Below are 6,167 nucleotides of genomic sequence, written 5' to 3'. Positions count from 1 at the left end.
ATTTTGATATGAGTATAAATATTACACTAATAGTAATCTATAGAGACAATATAGATTGCATGTATCTTTAAAGAATATACTACATAATTAATATGGGTATTGTTAATATTGATATTTTTAAATTAAATATATTATTTAAGTTAATTTAACTGATTAATTTTGTCTACAGGTAATTTTTACATTATGTTTCTATCAAACAACACTGTTCTAGGATGTTCTAATCAACACGTAAAAGGGAAGTATAGAAAGGAAGTATGGACAGCCATGATCATTCTTTCAGGGAGGAGAATATCCCAAACACTCTTGTCGGGGCCCCCAGGACTCCTCAGGCTATAGATAATGGGATTGAGCATGAGGGTGAGGATGGTGTAGAAGACTTCCAGGATCTTATCTTCTGCTGGTGAGTGGACATTCCTGGGCCGAAGATAGGTGTAGGCAAAAGGTGCACATAACAGATCACTATAGTCAAATGTGTTGAACAGGTGGTGAAGGCCTTTTTTCTTCCCTCTTTTGAGCGCATATGGTAGACAGAAAATAGGACCTGGCCATAGGAAGCAGTGATACCAAGGAAAGGAAGAAGGAGAAAGAGGATTGTGCTCAGAAAAACCATGTACTCATGGACCCAGGTGTCCATACAGGCAAGAGACAACATGGCTGGGACATCACAGAAGAAATGATCGATGGCCCTAGATCTGCAATAAGGAATATGGAGGATGTAGACTGTCTGTCCCAAGGAGTTGATGGACGCCACTGTCCAAGATCCTATGATCATCTTCACACACATCCTGTTACTCATGCGGATGGGATAATGGAGGGGGTGACAGATGGCCACATAATGGTCATAGGCCATGGAGTCCAGCAGTAAGCCTTCAAAACCACCCATGGTCAGGAAGAAGAAGCTTTGCACACCACATCCCAGGAAGGAGATGCCTTTATGGCCAGAGAGGAAGTTGAAAGCCATCTTGGGGACGGTGGTGGAGATGTACATCAGGTCCATGAGGGAGAGCTGGCTGAGCAGAAAGTACATTGGTGTGTGGAGATGGAGATCCACACGTATGAGGTGAATCATGGCCAAGTTATCCACTAAGGCATGGAAGAATATAAGGATGATAAGGAACAAAAGAAGAAGGGCAGTTTGATTTTGGGGAAACAACCCCAACAAAATGAAATCATTTGATGTGTGATTCCATTTCTCCATAAAAACTTACTGGTTGAACTTTCTTGAAAGAAAAACACATTATGTACCCCCATGATGAGCTGAAATAAAAAAAAAAAGAAAAACACAAAAAATGAAATAAACAGAAAAATAAAAAGTAATTAATATATTATAGAATGAATTCTTTTTTCCTTTAACACTGCAGCTTTTTAAATATATTTTTTATTCAGTATATTATGGAGGTACAAAATAAGTTACATATATTGCCCTTGTCCCCCTTCCCCCCCAAGTCAGACCTTCAAGTCTGTCCATCCCCCAGATGGTGTGCATCACACCCATTATGAATGTATAAAGCCATCCCCTCCTCACCCCATCTGCCCGACACCCAATTAATGTTATTCCTATATGTGCTCTTAGTTGTTGTTCAGTGAAACCAATTTGATGGTGAGTACTAAGTCAATTTAAGTATCTGAATTGAATGTTCTCTTTCTGAATGTGCCTGATAAGCATCTCAGCAAGTCATAGATACAAGTGTGGTGTCTCAATATAAAGTCTAGCCCCATAGGCAGCAAAGATAAATAAGATAATTAAAGCATTCCTTCCTAGATATCTCCTGGTCAGACACATCACTCATGAGTTATCAAAAAGGCACAGGAACTGAGGAAGGTAGGAATCCTGGCCTTCTAATTCCGTAGCCACCTAGCCCTCTTCTACAGCTTTAATTTCTGGTCTTCCCTTCCCAGCTGGCTCGAGCCAGATCAACCTTAACCTTCATCCTCTGCTTGAGATTCAGCCTCTCATGTTCTTTAAAGGCACTTTTGTGCCTTTACTATAAATGTACCCACCATCCGGTATCATTGTCTTTGAACTGTAAAATATTGTATGACCTGTAAGTTACAAGCTACTTCCCTCTACTTACTTGTCCTTTATTTGTTCATAAGTGGAATAATCTACTGCAATTTAATTAGGAGCTGTCTGTTTCCCCATTACTCCTTAGATGTGGTTTCCCTGTACAATAAATATGATGACAAACTCTTGTTTTAAGATCCTTTTCAGGAAATTTTGTACTCATCCTTTAAGGTCCAATTCAGATGTTATTTCACAACTAAAGTGTTCCATAAAATTTCAAAATAAAAAAAAAGAAATAAAAAATAGAACAAAATAAGTAAATACCCTTTCTGCATAATTTTTCTAGCTTTTTATGTCCAGACCTTTCCTTGGAAACTTTTATTTGTAATTCAACTCATACAGCCTCTCTTTTTCTCTGTATGTCACCTCAGTTCTGGCAGTTTGTTTTTTCTTCACTCACTCTCCCAAATATCCATCAGCTGTGATTGTGGCATTTCTTAACATTTCCAATATATATTTGACTTCTTCTTTTACCTAGTCTAGGTATGAGATTATCCTGCTTTATGTATGTTCTTCTGTCTGAGGGAAACACTGATCCCGTATTCTATCCAGGATATTGATGTGGGTAACTATCTTGGGTTATTGATTATCCAACAGTAAAACAATAGTAATTAATCATTTGTTACAATTACTCACATTTAGGAACTTAAAATTAACTGTTACTTAATAGAATGTAAGTATGAGTAAAATTGTAAAAAAGATCTTACTGCAGCAAAATGAGAATGTATTTTTTATAGCTCTATACTTGACAAACACAATTAAAAAGTGCATAGTCAGGAACATGACAGGTGCACAGTATGGTTGGACATGAATTCCAGGTTGTATCATAGGCATCCTTTGCTTATAACATTTTAGAAATAAAAACTGATGACCTAACAGATAAAGATAGATGATACAATCACCATCATTGCAATACATTCATTCCCTCAAAAAATATTCACTAAGTTTCTGCTTAAGGGCAATGCAGCTAGGTACTGACATGGTTTGGTGATTAAAACACACAAATTCTAGCATCTGTAGTTAAAATTTAGTGGGTGATTCAGACAATAGACTAACAAACTCAAACATACAATCTGATGCTGTGTAGTGATTAGTGCTATAAAGAAAAATAAAGGGACAGAGAGAGAACTGGGTAAAAACCCTTGACAAAGCCACTACATGGAGGTAATATTTGAACAGGTCTGGTTAAAAAAATATTCTACTCACAGTGAACAGCAAGTTGAAATCCCTGGAGTGAAAATCTATTTAGTTTATCAGGACATTAGCAATGAAAAGAGCAAGTTTGAAGCACAAGACATAAAGACGTTTGTGTAGGAAATAAGGACTTGGATTTTGTGGTGGATGAGAAAAGTAGCCTGGAAGTGTATCGTGCTCTCACTTATGTTCCTAGAACTCACACAGGTGAGAATAGAGAGTTGCCAGGAGGAGTAAATGGAGGACATGAGTTAGGAGAAAATCAAAGAAGCTGGGGATTGTTCTGGTTTTTAAAAAGAAAGGCATGAGAACGGACGCGCTTGGGACTCTGACTCGGGGGGATGGGCAGGACATGGACAATGTATATGACCTAAACTTATCCCCATGATGAGCTGAAATAAAAAAAAAAAAAGAAGAAGAAAGGCATGCATCCTGGATACCCCTGAGGCTTGGGTATATCATGATACTTGTTCACCCATTTGGGGGTACGGTAGTACCTGACAAAACATTCTACCTTAACTGCTTTGCATTGTGACTATTGCATGGTAGGCTCTCAGCATATCTACCTGATGAGATGAACCAAATATTTGCCTTAAAATTAAATTAGTATGATTGTTCATACTGATAACATGTAGTCAGATTATTTCAAATATAAGTCTTCAGGATACATGTCCTGGAAATTAGAAGAGCCTCTTAGGATATTTTCTTCATTTGTTTGTTTAATCCAGGTTTCAATTCAGGAGAAGAAAGGTACCAGCAGGCCTCCCGGGAAGTGTGTTTCTAACATCAGGCAAAAGCAGAGTTGGCTCTAAGTGTATATATCCCATGAGACAGCCATTTTGAAGGGAGATACAGGTTTGAATTTTGATTCTCTGCTGTATAGATTAGAACTCAGAATACCATAAAGATTGTTTGATGATGATTACTATATGAACTATTTTGTTTCCTAAATTGAAAACTGGCATATTGTCAGGCAGTGGAAGAGAATAGTTACTTCCAGTAAATCTGGAACTTGAAGCTTTTAAGGCATAGGAAATGAAAGTTGGTGCTTAAGGTCTATTTCCATCAATGCCCACCAGCTGTCTTTTTTGGATGTGGGACCTTATTTATTGCACCAGAATTACATGAAGGACAACCCTCTTGGTTACGTTATACATCGGATAATATTTTTCCTGTGGCTGCAGGTGGGTGTAAGATCAGTGTCTCACTTGATCACCCCTGTTGATCTAGAGAAGGAAACTTGGGGCTTCAGTGGCTGCTTCTCCTGAGAGTCAGACCAGGCAGGGCTTCCCATCACTGCACAAGCGTCTTTCGCACCAAAATTAGCTACCAGGGCAGACGCGCTAAACTCTCCCAGCCTTAGACAAAGTTCAGCCTAGTGACCTTAAACACAGACCTGAAGGGAGGAGGAAGATGGCGGAGTGGAGGTGACCTCCTGGATTCATGCTCCTGGAGAGGAAGGCATGGATCTCGACCTGCCACAACGGTAGAGGATCGCTCCCCCACAGGAATGGTGGTGTGAACCCACAGAGAATCACCGTGGGACACAGAGAACAAGAAAAAACAGAGGCAAGTGGGAAATCAGACCGAGATAATTTGGAGAGTGCGGGATGGAAAATAGAGAACGGAGTGCGGGACAGCTGTACCCGCCTCACCAACAAGTGAGGCAGGTTCAGCCCCACAGCCAAGCGGCTTTTTCTCCCCATTGACCTCCACACCCACTCAATCAGGGATCTGACTGAAGTCGGTGCAAAATCACCGTGGGAGACTTGGAGCTCCGAGGACAGGGGACATAAGCGGGAAGGAGCTTAGACTCTGGGGAGTTTCCGCGACAACGCAACACTTAAAGGAACAAGTGCAGAACTGTGCTGAGGCGAGCAACCGCAATCATGAAATTATAAAACGTTTTTTTTTTTTTTTCTCTTTTTCTTCATTGGAGGCCCCCTGGCCGGGGAGCTGCTGTGGGCTGTGGTGCTCGCTGGGCCCTCAGCTCTGGCGCCTGCCAAGCTCTGAACATTCTCCCCCAGCGCTGGCGACAGGCAGGCGCACGGTCGCCATCTTGGGACCCACAGTGTAGCCGCTGGGGATCCATACAGGGCCACGAGGATCCCCGCCCAGCTCCCTTTTATAGTCCACGAACCCACGCCAAGAGCTGTGGCTCTGTATGAACTCTGTGGACAGGAGACATTAGTGGGAGGGAGCTTGCACTCTGGGGGATCCCCACGGGGACGAAGCTATTAAAGGGAAAAGGGGCAGAGCTGCGCCAAGGCGAGGGACCGCGATCCTGAAATTATAAAGCAGGTTTTTTTTTCTCTTTTCTTCTTCAGCGGACCCCTGACCAGGGAGCTGCTGGGGGCTGTGGTGCTCACTGGGCCCCCGGCTCTGGCACCTGCCGAGCTCTGAACATTCTCCCTCAGCTCCGGTGACCCGCGGGCGCATAGTCGCCTTCTTGGGACCCACAGCCTAGCCCCTGCGGATGAATAGAGGGCCACGCAGGTCCCCACGCAACTTGCTTTTATAGTCCGTGAACCCACGCTAAGAGCTGTGGCTTTATATGAACTCTGTGGACAGGAGACATCAGCGGGAAAGAGGTAAGACTCTTGGTCACAGAAAAACAGGTTTTTTTTTTTTTCTCTTTTTTTCTCTTTTTCTTTTTATTTTTATTCATATTATTTTTTAAAAAATATTATTATTATTTTTTATTATTATTATTAGTTTTTTTCTTTTTTTGTTTCTCTTTTTCTTTTTCTTTTTATTCGTATTTTATTATTATTATTATTATTATTAGTTTTTATTTTTTTCCTCTTTCCTTCTTTTTCTTTTCTCCTCGTCGTTGGCCCTCTAGCCTGAGAGCTACTGTATACTCCTGAGCTCGCCAGGCCCCCAGCTCTAGTTCCTACCGGACCCT

The 6,167-nt window shown here is 41.3% G+C and overlaps 1 pseudogene; it reads right to left on the bottom strand.

Annotated features, from left to right (window-relative positions):
• Window positions 1-268: 268 nt before the first annotated feature.
• Window positions 269-1,198, bottom strand: LOC123649192 (annotated as a pseudogene).
• Between the last annotated feature and the right edge of the window lie 4,969 nt (window positions 1,199-6,167).

Source organism: Lemur catta, chromosome 13 (genome assembly GCF_020740605.2).
Source record: "Lemur catta isolate mLemCat1 chromosome 13, mLemCat1.pri, whole genome shotgun sequence".
NCBI lineage: Eukaryota > Metazoa > Chordata > Mammalia > Primates > Lemuridae > Lemur > Lemur catta.
This window is presented reverse-complemented; position numbering and strand designations above follow the sequence as displayed.